The 13572-nt window shown below is 40.3% G+C and overlaps 1 protein-coding gene, 1 long non-coding RNA gene and 1 pseudogene across 2 annotated transcripts in view; 1 reads left to right on the top strand and 2 right to left on the bottom strand.

Moving 5' to 3' along the window:
• Positions 1-7721, bottom strand: LOC118494881. The gene is made up of 3 exons (XR_004897088.1): positions 7711-7721; positions 4106-4108; positions 1-205 (listed from the first exon to the last, which is right to left on the bottom strand). It is a non-coding gene; the product is annotated as an uncharacterized LOC118494881 (long non-coding RNA).
• The window catches only part of LOC116048446 (VPS10 domain-containing receptor SorCS3-like), a 1378075-nt gene that overhangs the window by 1168174 nt on the left and 196329 nt on the right, over positions 1-13572 (top strand). The window lies entirely within an intron of this gene.
• Positions 2334-12947, bottom strand: LOC118492950 (annotated as a pseudogene).

The following is a 13572-nucleotide window of genomic DNA, read 5'->3' as shown; positions in this document are numbered from 1 at the left end:
AATGACTAAGAAGAGACGATGACGAGACTGCACCAATGTCCAAAAACGCTGACTAAGACTAAATTAACATGCATTATTGTTCACTAAAAAAAGATGAGACTAAAATGGTTTGCATAAAATAAAAACTAAGATAAAATCTCTCTTCATTTTCGCCTACAATCGTCTCTACTTTTTCATCATGAGATAGAATATTCAGCTGTTACGCCTTCGGGTGTTTGACTGAAATGGTTATCAGAAATAATGTCAGAAATAATTTGTTATTTTAAAAAAGACTGAAATGTTTTGACTTAAACTTGACTAAGACATATTGAGTTTTCTTTTAACTAAAAGTAGAGTTAAATGTCAAGACTTTTAGTCGAGTTAAACTTGACTAACAAAAAAAGATGTGTGAATGACTAAATATGACTGAAACTAACAAGAACATTTGCCAAAAGACTAAGACTAAATCAAAAATAGGTGACAAAATTAACACTAGTGGGGGGCGATTCACCTTCAACAATCACTGCTGGTGGAAACAACCATTTCCTCCTGCCGCTCCTTCACATTAAAAGCATCCAACTGGTGAAACACACAGGGAGCTTTTATTGTGAAGCAGCCACAGGAAACACAATGTACTCGTAATGAAATACAACTTCTGTGTAAACCAGCTTTTCTGTTCAGTGTTTGGTGTTCAAGTCACTGTTTACTCAGGCCTTGTGTTCAACAACTGCTTTATTTTACAGTTTTTATTTTTACAATCACATATTTACAGATTTCTTTGACTTATAAACCATTTTACCCTTAAAAACAAAAAATAACCAAAGTGACTAATAATGAACCAAAACACTTTTCAGACAAAATAGAAACATTCATTAACCTTTTATACACGGTATAATAACGACACATATTGTGTTCTGTAGACACTGTAGACATGTAATAGGCCTTAAGCTGCATTCAGACCAAAGAAAGTGATCAACAGATTTTTGGCAGGGTTGTGCAGCGGTAGCCTCGTGAGACCGTCCTGATCTAGTAAACTCCAGTTTTCCACTCGTAGATCAGTCTGGCATCTTGAGACAGAGAAAATTTGGAGCCGTTCGCCAAACGACCGACCAATCAGCGTTGGTTTTGAGGCGGGTTTAGGTGTGACGCAACGAGAAGCTAACGCGCAAGTTTTATCCGAATTAGAACTTTCTCTGATGCAGTGTTGAAGAGATGAATTAATTTGTTGACTATGTAATGGAATGCATATAATTAAAAAACATCTTAACCATTAACCCTACCAGCCCTAAGGTCATTTTTACAGTTCATTGTCCGTCTGGTTTTATTTTCTAAAAAAGCTTGTAAAACATCAACCCTGTTGTCTACAGTCAATTTATGAACATCATTTTTTTTCAGGAAAAACTGGGCTATTAGAATATTTGTGCTGCAGTGAGGTCACTTGAATGTAAAAAAAGGTTGTATGACCTTAAAGACAAATAAATAAATAAAACGGAACATGATCTCACAGATATATATTGATATCACAGACAGCCAATCTCCTCTAAATCAGTTCCCATATGTATTAGGAGTCACACTGTGAAGAAATAAACAGTATAACTTATACAGTTGACTAAATATATAAATCTTTTTAAACAAAGTCCAGACGCTTTTGCCCTCATGACATTCACTTATGCCAATAATCAAATAATAATGTCATATTTATTGAAATCACACACAGCAATGTTCTAAAACAGTTCTCCTATATATTTGGAGTCATGCAGTGCAAAAATGAACATACTGAACATTATAACTCATGTAAAAGGACAAACTATTTACATTTCTTCAAAGGACATTTATGCCAAATCTCATAACATTCTTCTCTGTAGAACAGTAATAGACTGGAGTGATCCATCTTTACACTCTATAGTCTTTGTTCTCGCTTGGATTCGCTGGAGCGATCTATCTTTCCTCTCGATATACTCTTTGTTTGACGGACCTGCCTTCCCATTGGTTAAAAGACGTCAACACAATCTCGCAAAGCATCATGGGATATTCAAAATGGCAGCTAGCATCGAGCTAGCGGCAAATATGACGGAAAATTGATAAATTATGGACATCAAGTGGATAAATCTTGGATATAAGCGTTTGGATTTATTGCTGAAACGCTCCGAAAAGAGGCACAACTTCCAGGCTGGATAGAAAACCTTCTGTAAAGGCTACAAAGACACCAAAGACACCCCCGTGATGGCTAACTCGTTAGCTTTTAGCAGCAAAAATCGGTGAGTTTCTACATTAAACCGTTATCAAATTATCTAAATATTAATCACAGGTGCCGTTGTCGACGACGGCGTCTGATTCTAAGGGTTAAAAAGATAGAAAATAACATCTAAACAAATTATTAACATTTCTTTCCCTGAATGAAAATAAATAAATCAAAGTTAAGTGATTAGTTTACTCTGACAGGAGAGATGATCAGAGGGGAAGAGTTTTTACCACCATAATTTAGACTGGGACTAAAGAATGGGAAGAGTTTCTCAGTGAAGGAGCAGCCAGTAAAGGAGTAGATAAGAGCTGCAGCATCTACGTCATAAAAGGAGACCAGACCCTCCTCATAATCCACAAACACCCCCACCTTCTGAGGAGGAGACTTCAGAGAGAGACGGACTGGAAGGGTCAGCAGCAGCTTTGTACTCATTTCCATTTCTCAACACTATAGTCCAGTAACCATTCTCAGGTCTCAGTGGGATGTTTCCCTTCCTGTTGATCGACTCTCTGGCCACTCCTAAATCCCATTCAGTCTTTCCTTTAACTTGAACCTCAAAGTAAAATCTGCCTGAAGAGAAACTCTGCTTTCCTAAAACATTAACACAATAAGAAAATCTCTCTGGGTTGTCTGGGAGATTCTTCCTCACATCACTATCATTCACTTGTTTCCCATCATCAGACAGGATGAGTTTAGGATGTGCTGTATCAGGATCAAGACTCACATCCACTGCATACTGCTGGACCCTCTTCAGCTCAGACTCAGCGAGCAGCTTCTTCATCTCTTTACTGAGTGTCTCCTCCAGCTGAACCACAGCTTTCACCACAGTCCCCTCATATGATGATGGACGGACGCTGACCTCTGTCCAGTCCTTGGTGGGTGGAGGTTGTTGGATGTTTAGGGACTGGACACTCTGGAGAAGATGGAGGTGGTCTTCAGAGTGTAACACCTGCTCCACCTCAGTGCTCCTCTTCATCAGCTCAGAGATTTCCTGTTCCAGCTCTTTGATGAAAGCTTCGGCCTGTTTTTCTGTTGTTTTCTGCTTCTCTTTGATCGTGTTGATGAGCTCATTCAGGCCTCTCTCAACAGACTCCTTCAGAGAAGTGAAGACCTGAACACCTTCTGCTATCTCTCTGTCTGCATCTTCCTCACTGAGGTCGACTGAGTGTTTGATCTCCTGAATCTTCAGTCGTCTCTTCTGGATCATCTGCTGAATTTCAGCCTCTGTCTTCCCCAGCTCTGCCTTCTTTTCTTCATATTCTTCTTTCAGAGGAACAACATCATGCATCTTGTGGTCTAAAACAGTGCAGATCATGCAGACACATGTCTGGTCGGTCTTACAGAACAGCTCCAGAGGTTTATCGTGCTTCGTACACATCCTGTCTTCCAGGTTCTCCACAGGGTCGATCAGCTGATGTCTTTTCAGACCTGACATGGTCAGATGAGGCTCCAGGTGAGTCTCACAGTAGGAGACCAGACACACCAGGCAGGACTTCAGGGCCTTCAGTTTGGTTCCAGTGCAGACGTCACAGGGAACTTCTCCTGGTTTGGACACTTGTTGCTCTGAGCTGCTGCTGCTGGCTTTCTGTTGAGCTGACTGTCTGAACTGAGCAACCATCTCAGAGATGAAAGTGTTGACTCTCAAACCAGGTCTTGTGGTAAAACCTTCCTTACAGATGGGACAAAGGCACCTGTTACTAGTATTCCAGTGTTCAGTGATGCAGTTTTTGCAGAAGTTGTGTCCACATGGTGTGGTGACAGGATCAGTGAACACATCCAGACAGATGGAGCACAGAAACTGATCTTCAGATGACAGATAGTTTGCAGCAGCCATATCTACAGATGGTGTAAATAAAAAGAAAAACATATTCAAAATCTGTGAACAGACTGATCTTAGCCTACAGCCTACGGTTACTTTAGCAACAAGTAACGTTATCTGTCTATCTATCGTCCAGTCCTCGATGTTAAAGGGGTATAAATGGAAACTAAATGTTAAAGCAGCATGCTAATGAATGAAAACCACACATGAAGAGCTGAAGTCTGTCATATATTCTGTTAGCTTTTGTTCAACCAGCTTTTAGTTCTTGAAATATAGTCTTGTTGTTTTAGCCTTGCTAGCAGCATGACACCAAACAATACTATAATGTACAAGAAAGATCATCATGAAACTATGACTTTAAGCTTAACACATCTGATTGGAGTGAGTGGAGCACTCTCCCGTAAATTTGCCCCCACAGGTATCTATCTCCTATTGTCTATCTGGTGAAGTCTCACTGGATTAGGTTTAAATTTGATGTCAGAACAAAGCTTGTCTAATAAAAAAAGACATTGAAAGACAGAGTCATCAGCTGGAGAGGCCTGAGGACACAATGGCAGGAGCATCTGATCTTGACTGTGACAACTCTCCGTTTGCCAGCTGTCATTTTGCCAGATTCTTGACTGAAGTTAAAAACGGCGCAAAATTGTCCCATAGACGTGAATGGGAAATCGTCGGGAAATCGCTTAACATCGCTCAAAACAAGCCCCCTTTGGGACAATGCTGTATCGCCATACTTTAATGTAGAAAAAAGATTAAAAGTTTAAACCGAAGACAAGACTTTGGCCTCTATGGGGCTGAATGGGCATTCGCATATCAAGCACAGTTTCTACGAAATCACAGTTTACGTATCGTCGTCTTTTCAAACCGTTTCAGATTTTCCAATGTGTGTGTATGTGGCCGGAATGTTGACAGTTAGAGTGGGAGTCAGAGTGGGGAGCTGAAGTACGATTCTCGGAAAATCTTCCAAACAAATTGCTCTCCCTCCTACAGTTTTCACTCTTCATACATCATAGTTAGTCAAAATGTAGGAAATCTTGTGCCGGTCGCAGACATGTTACTATGGAATCCACTGGACGTAAACTTTTTGCTGTAGACACTCCAACTGCCGATAGAAACAATGGAGTTGCAGTAAGATTCGCTGAAATTTTTTCCAAACAAATTGCTCTCTCCCGTACAATTTTCACTCTATGTACATCATACTTGGTCAAAATGTAGGAAATCTTGTCCCGGTCGCAGGCATGTGACTATGGAATACACCGGACCTAAACTTTTTGTTATTTTGAAACCAACTGCCGATAGAAACTGTAAAAAAAATGGAGCTGCAGTGTGTTTTCAGACCGGTTGAGATTTTCCAATGTGTGTGTATGGGGACAGAATGTTCAGAGCTAGAGGGGTGAAGCTGCATTATGATTCTCTGAAGGTTTTCCAAACAAATTGCTCTCTCCCCTACAGTTTTCACTCTTCATACATCATAGTTAGTCAAAATGTAGGAAATTTTGTGACGGTCGCAGACATGTAACTATGGAATCCATCGGACGTAAACTTTTGGCTGTCTACATACCAACTGCCGATAGAAATTGAAAAAAAATATCTGGAAGGACGCAGACGGTTCCCTGTTTGTTACTGCTCTGTGTCCCATATATTTCACAATACAAACCACATCAATGCATTCGCCAGATATTTATCTCTCTGGTGATGATAATATTTTGGCATTTAGACCCACGGTTTTTGAATTACAGAACAAAATTAAGGTATAATTATCATTAAATGGACATGTTTGACCCATGGAAGATACTGTCTCCCCCTCTCCCCACTCCCTCACTCTGGAAATCACCATAGCAACAACTTCACACCCTCACACACCTCCTCTTTACTGTAGGCCATGTTGTCCTCTCTTTACAGGAAAGCAGAGTAAAGGTAGCTCAGATAAGCTGTTACTAATGATGTTAACTATATACCTGTGGTGTCAATGGCCTTTACTCAAGCATTGCTGAATCAGCAACACGTACTGCCACAGGAGGAGAAGAAAAGGAGAGGACAAGAAAACTTAAAACAACATCAATGCGTTTGCCAGACTTTTATCTCTATTGTGATGATGAGAGGAGGAGGAGAGGAAGGAAGGAGAAGTGTTATTTCTCAGCTAACATGATGTAATGATGGACTAACTGACCAACTGACTGACTCCTAACTGACTTCAGACCTAATCACCAAAAGCTGTTTTCCACCAGACTCCATGTAAATAAACAGTCATTTAAGCATCATAAAACACACTACATTAAAAGTCGACAGCAACCAAATAAAGCTATGAAAAGCCGTTTTTGGTCTTCTCTACACTTTTCCAACCATCACAACTCTAGTGTTGGTTGAAATAAACACATAGGATACCGATTTACATGTGAAATATATGTTGGCTTTATTCACGCTAAAAGTACTATTTTTTAAATGGAGTCTGGTTGGTTTAGCGCAATAATCGCGAAATAATCAGTACTTTAAGCATCCTGAACCCACCAGACTCAATGTTTACATTGTGAGAAATAAAAAGTCAAAAGAAACGAAAAAAAAGTGGTACTACGCTGTACTCTGGTCTTGACCTGTATGCATTTGTGGTGTCTTGTAAGCCCATCCATCCATTCCCTATTGCTATTGTTAATCAATTGTATTCTCTCTCTCTCTCTGTCTCTCAATGACAGTGTGACATATGTATGTCAATACAGCTACTGCTATTAATACTGTGTTAATCGGATGTGCACCAAGTAGGAGGCACACTGTCAAAATTTCTACACAACACAGGCCCCGCCTCCTAAAGGCTCTGAGTAGTTTTGTAGAGTCAGAAAATAAACAGCTGATCAAGTTTCAGAGAATAAAGTATTCAGGCTGATGGAGACGTTCTGACACTTCCTCATATCTCAGCAGTGAAGTCAGCGGAGATTAAAATCTAACTTGTTTCCTGGTGCTGATTAAATCTGACTCAACTGAACATGTAAAAGCTCATTTTAGCCAAAACGTCACACTTCATAGAATAATTACTGACTTACTTCAGATCTACAAAGAGTTTATAATAGAGCTGAAATAATGTATGACTGCTCTCATCTTAAAGTATATTATGTAGCAACAAAATATCACAAATGATAGTTGAGTTTCTTCATCAAAGGTGTGTAATGTTACCTGTGAGGCTGCTCCGCTGTTAAAGTCCCGTTTAGATGAGGTCAAAGAGACGTGGTACCTTCGTCTGTAGACACTGACAGATGCTGCTGCTGTCTGTGTTCATCTGACTCATCCTAACACCTTTATATCTAGAACTGTCATATGACGTGTGAGCAGGACTCAGTCACACCTGTAGTGCTGCCAGTCAGCGCTCTGATTGGACAGTTTTCAGGTTAATTATGTAATGTGGGAGGAACAGTCTGAACTCATAACAACATGTACACACCTCAAGTTTCATTCCAAGAAACCTGAAGTAGGAATGTTGTCCGTCCAGCGTTGGCTCGCCTCCTACTGCAGCTCTGTTGTTAGGTTTTGTTTCCTCGTACGTTTTTATTACTTTAGTTACGTACAGATTTTTCCCTGGTTTAACATAAGGTGAAGTTGGTACTGTACCTAACTTCTATGTGAGGTTATTTTGAGGAGAAACACTGAGCTGTGAGGTGTGAATTTCTTGTTTTTGACTGACCCCGTTGGTACTGGTCATTAGAAAAGGACTGTTGGTAAGCTCCCCAACGACTCCTCGAGAAAACCAAGAGGCCCTATAAAAACAAGGACAGAGAGGTGAAGAGGAGTGCTAGGAGAGACAAAAGGGTCTTTGTTGAACACCTGGCAAGTCAAGCCGAGAAAGCTGCAGCCTATGGAAACCTGGGCAAAGTGTAGAAACTCACAAAGCGACTCTGTGGCAAATGTACAAACCAAACTACCCATGTTAGGGACAAGAATGGCAACATCTGTACATCAGAGAGTGAACAAGCAGCCAGATGTGTTCAACGCTTCCAGGAAGTACTCAACTTCCCTGAGCCAGAACAACCAGCCAACACCTTTGCCGTTGCCCTGGCATGAGCAAGCACTTACAGCAACTTTGATGACAATTGGATAAAGAATGGCTGACATATCAGCTCATTTACTTTGTTACAGTGCCCCTAGAGGCCAAATTACACCAATGTCTTTGTGCGTTCTCACAATCAACTGCCATGTCTATGTACAAAGTTTGCCTTTAGTACATCAAAGCGGTGCTGAGATATGAGCTAATTTTCTTAATAACAGCGCCCCTAGAGGCCAAATGACACCACTTTCCTTGCACTTCCTCACAATCAACTACCATGTTCCTGTTCCAAGTTTGGACTTCATACATCAAAACCTTGCTGAGATATGAGCTCACTTCCTATGATTATAGCGCCCCCATAGTGCTCAAAGGTCATCAAATTTATTTTACGTCCTCGGGATTGGGTTTTGAGTCCATGTACAAAGTTTGGTTTCTATATGTAAAAGCATTGCTGAGATATGAGCCTACTTCCTGTGATTATATCGCCCCCATGGTGGTCAAAAGACTCCGAATGTATTGTGCTTCCTCAGGATAGGGTCCCAAGTACAGGTACCAATTTTGTTTTTTTATATGTGACAGCATTGCTGAGATATGAACCTATTTCCTGTGATTATAGTGCCCCCATAGTGATCAAAAGTCACAAAATTTCTTGAGCCTCTTCCTATTTGGGTAATGAGTCCAAGCATTGAGATTGGTTTTGATACATGAAAGCCTTCACGAGATATGAGTTCACCTCCTGTTTAGCTGCTTCGCCGTGGATTTCAATTGGCTGTGACGGGCAAACGCTTTCAAATATCAATACGCAATGGAATAATTTTTGTGCGGCTTGGTCTGAAGATCATCTGTGCTAAGTTTCGTGAACATCGGAGAAATGTGACCTGTGAAAACGTTTTAGTGTTTTTGATTAAATCCAATATGGCGGCCGGATCAATTACAAATGCATGTGTCGGCCTTAGGACCTCCCACAGTATTAACAGACACCGCTAGTAAGTTTTAATTCCAATTACATCAAACGTTATAGGCCAAAACATAATTTTGCTAATTACAGCGCCCCCTATAGGTCTAAGGTCACCAAATTGATTGAGCCTCTTCCTAATTGGGCTCTGTACCTATGTACTAAGATTGGTGTTGATACGTGAAAGACTTGCCGAGATATGAGTTCATTTCCTGTTTTGCGGATTCGCCGTCTATTTTGATTGGCTGTGACGGGCAAATACTGTCGAATATCAATACACAATGGAATACATTTTGTGAGGCATGGTCTCAAGATCATCTGTGCCAGGTTTCGTGAAAATCTGACCAATTTTGTGACCTGTGAAAACTTTTTAGTGTTTTTGATCAAATTGAATATGGCGGAAGGTCCTACATGGCATCATGGGATGCGGGCATACGGTTCAAAAGTTAATCGCATGGATGGAATGCCAAATTTGACCCATTGGTGGCGCTAGACTGCCTGTGCTGCAGACCTAAATCTTGGTGAAATGAATTATGGGACTGTCCCGAAACAATGTGCCAAATTTCACAACTTTTTACTGTACGGTTCTATGGGCTGCCATAGACTCCCATGGCAGAGGAAAGATGTGTAATAAGTAGAATCACTACCAACTAGTCTGAAACTATCTTTAATTAGGTTGGAGTTTACATGCTACTAACATTTTAAGGGCTGCACCAGCTGAAAAAGTTCTAAGGCATAAATTAAAACTTAAATCTTACACCTCGTCTTGGTGGATGTAAAGTCCTCTGTAAGATAGAGGTGGTCATAGCGTATCGTTTTAACAGGTGGTATAACTTGAAGAATTAAGAGGAGTGACCAACTATTTAGCTTCAGCAAAGCATTATCAAACAGTTCATATTCTCTAGCTGCTTTACATTAAAAGCCTCCCACTAGTTTTCTTGTGGAAAGCTTTTATTGTGAAACAGCCAGAGGAAATAGAGGAAGCAGTATGCAATTAGTAAACAGACAGAAAACCACAGAGATTCAGTTCCAAGTTCCTAAAATCTAAACTCCAGTCCTGAGAACTGACACAGAGAGACTGTTTAAAGCTGTTAAAGTGGGCTACTGTATAGTAGGGCTATTGGAACGAATGCCGAAAATCGAATATAATTCGAATAGTAAAAAAATCGATACTATTCGAATGCTGAAATTACTTTTCGAATGTGACTTTTTTATAAATATGTTGGCTAACGTTAGCTAATCTCCCTCTTCTCGCTTTGGCCTACCCACATGTGTCCCTCATGTCACGTCTTATGAACAATAACTTAGCGGGAGTGAGAAACACAAGGCATTGTGAGGTCTAAGATGACCTTAGTACGACATTATGGAGCTAACGTTACGTACCGAGTAACGTTAGTACAACATTACGGAGCTAACGTTACGTACCGAGTAACGATAGTTTAGGGGGAGTGACAGGCTGCGGCTGGAAATCGTAAGAAGGACGGGAAATAGTTTTAACATGACTTAAAAATCGACTTCCACCGAGCCAAATTGCTTATGTTAACATTAGTTAGGGACTGTTCGTTATTTAATTAAGGGGTCACCGGAGGAGTTTTGTGAACTCTAACCTAAAAAGACGTGACCCTCCCCTCGTCAGTAATAATTTTCCTATGACCCTCCAAAACGATTTGAAAAAAAGGAATGACCCTCCCCTCGCGTGCAAGTTTGCACTCAGCAAAGAAGTACAGATACCATTTGATTTTTACAGCCATGATGTACATGAGTTAACCTCTGCATTCTCATCTTACACATCCCACTCCTCTGTTATGGTGTGGTGGCCATTTCAGTAGATTTACTCACTAACATTGTTGTGGAAACACAATAAGCATGGAAACCAAATGCACACTTCATGCATTACTGCATTACTTCAAATACTAAGTTCCTCCTCTAGTAAACTAGTATTCATATGAAATAAAACAATAAAACATTGAGACCATTCAGCAAAGGACGCTGGGATATAACCAATTCAACACTGGTTGCTATGGACTCGTCACTATCATCATTGTATATTTTAGCACATAGGTAAAGCTGCCGAAGCTGAACATCATATTCCAAAACACATATGTTTATGTTTAAAGTTTTTAAGTTACATTGTAACAATTTAACAATTCGCCCTTATGAAATCCAATCGCGGCACGGCTGTTTTGGAACGCAATAGACAGACGGTTAAATTCAACTAAAATGTAACAGTGAACAATCAGTGTTGGACCTCCAGTCTGTTGAGATGCCTCTCCAAACTCACCATAAAACGTTAAGACACGTTGAGAAAAAAAGATCCGTATTTTGCCGTAATCCAACGACACGAAAAAAAAGTAATCCACAGCGATCAGTAGATCCACAAAAAGGTAAATGATACGGTGTATCCAGCAAGGCCGATACGAGCGTCACATTCACCAGCCAGCTCCAAACAGGTGAACGAGGCCTCTCCACTTCGCCTCTCCACTTCACTTTTTTTGCGTCCTGCTGCTCCCATCGTCAGCCAGGTAATATTTTACTAAAGCAGTATATGAAATCAGATGTATTACCTATCACCATTTAGTTGTTTTGTGTTATTTAAGATATTTATTTAATATCTGGTCATGCCAGATGTAATTATTCCACTCATTTTTTAAACAATGCAATTACCTGTTTGAGCCACCAGGGGGCAGTGCTCCTCCTGCCCCCCCCAGCAAACTCTGCGTATGGGGTCAGACCATCTGCTAGGGGGCCGAGACTGAGAGCTACATGGATAAATATGCACCAAACAAGCGACTTTGAAATTTTGCTCTTTTCATGAATAAAAAAGTTTGGTGACCCCCCCCCACCCAGACTAAAAAATGTTGGATGACCCTCCCCTCAGCAAAAAATAAAAAGACATGACCCTCCCCTATTTTCCTCCGGTGGTCCATTCCATAAATACCGAATGGTCCCTTAGCTCGTTCTTGTTTTCTAACTGCGTTGTGAGGTATAGTAACGTTAGCGTAGCTGGGAGCTTCATGAAGACAGCTAAAGGTAATGTTAGCTGCCCTACAGCTGTCAGAGTTAGCTTCTACTTATATATTACCTTCTAATAGCTGTATTCTCAGTAACGTGACAATCTGCAAGAAACAGGTTGCTTATAAACCACTGAAATAGTAGTGACAGCCCCGTTTGGCTTAGTTATTAATGCCGTTAGCATCATTTGTTACTTACCTAGCTAGTTTATGACAAAACGTTTCGGCTGTGCTTTCTAACATGATGTCATTGTGCTAACTGAGCACTGTTAGCCTTTACAACAGAGCTGCTTCACTACACTTGTTGATAATGTTTCATTACAGAGTTCACTGTTGATTTGTGTTTGTCGCTGTGTGCTCGTGGTGGAAAATGAATGTAAACAGAGTTGCGTGCAGGTCCCCTCAAGGCCAGGCTAATGTTGGAAGCCCCTCTAGTGGACGGAACGTGTAACAACAACCACATGCTTGTAATGCCCTCGACAATGCATAAGCCTGAGTAGTGTAGTACATATTATTTAACAGGCTGCAATTGAGCATTAAATATTCGAATATTATTCAAATATTAAAAAAACTATCAAATGGAATTCGAATGTTATTATAGAGGAAGATTGACAGCTCTACTGTATAGTGGGCCTGTAGACAAACAGTCATAGTTACATTGTTACAAATTTTACAAGAAATTAAAAGAGAGGACCTTCCTGCCTGAGTAGAGCTGAAGTTTAGTGTTAATCCTGGTTGTAGAAAGTGTAAATCTGATCAGCTGTACTCACCAGTGTTTGGCAGAGACTCTGCTGTGTTGTTGAGAAAGACCTGATGAAGTCAGTTTGACTTTTCTTTCAGAGAGAAACAGAGACTTGTCTCGACTGCAGCGTGGCTGACACTCTGACAAGCTTCAGTTTTATGTCTAGAGTACGACGTTGAAGCTCAAGGTTCAAGGTTCTTTATTGGTCATGTGAAAAACAATTACAGAAGTAGTTGTTAGCAATGAACGTCTTAGGCCTCAGGCTCCTCCAACAATGCTCAGTAAATGACTAAAAGAGAAACACACAAGTAAAAGCAAAATTTGAATCTAAGACAAAAAATTGGGATATAGCAAGATATAGGGCTAAAATCCTCTTTTACTGCAGCTCTGTTGTAGGTTTGGTTTCTTCCGTCTGATTTACACGGTATGGAGCAAAGGTGGAGCTATAAACAGGTTATTCTGGCTGTTGAAACTTTACGGTGCCTCAGCATGATGAAAGAGATGATGATCCAAATGAGACGGAAAGTTTATTCTTGACTTTGGAAACAGTATTTAAAGCGCTCTAAGCGATGCCACGCGTTTTTTAGGCTACAAGTTGGATTTAGTGGCATGACACTGTAGTCACAGGTTGCTAATGCCGCTAAATGCCGATTCAAGTGGTTAGCATAAAATCATATATATATGTATAATATATACATAGTACATAGCATCTTTTTGCACAAAAACTCTGGACTCTGAAGTTGCTGCTGTTTATTTTTGTATATAGCATTTTCTTGTATCCCGACAATTTCTTT

Source organism: Sander lucioperca, chromosome 4, assembly GCF_008315115.2.
Source record: "Sander lucioperca isolate FBNREF2018 chromosome 4, SLUC_FBN_1.2, whole genome shotgun sequence".
Lineage (NCBI taxonomy): Eukaryota > Metazoa > Chordata > Actinopteri > Perciformes > Percidae > Sander > Sander lucioperca.
This window is presented reverse-complemented; position numbering and strand designations above follow the sequence as displayed.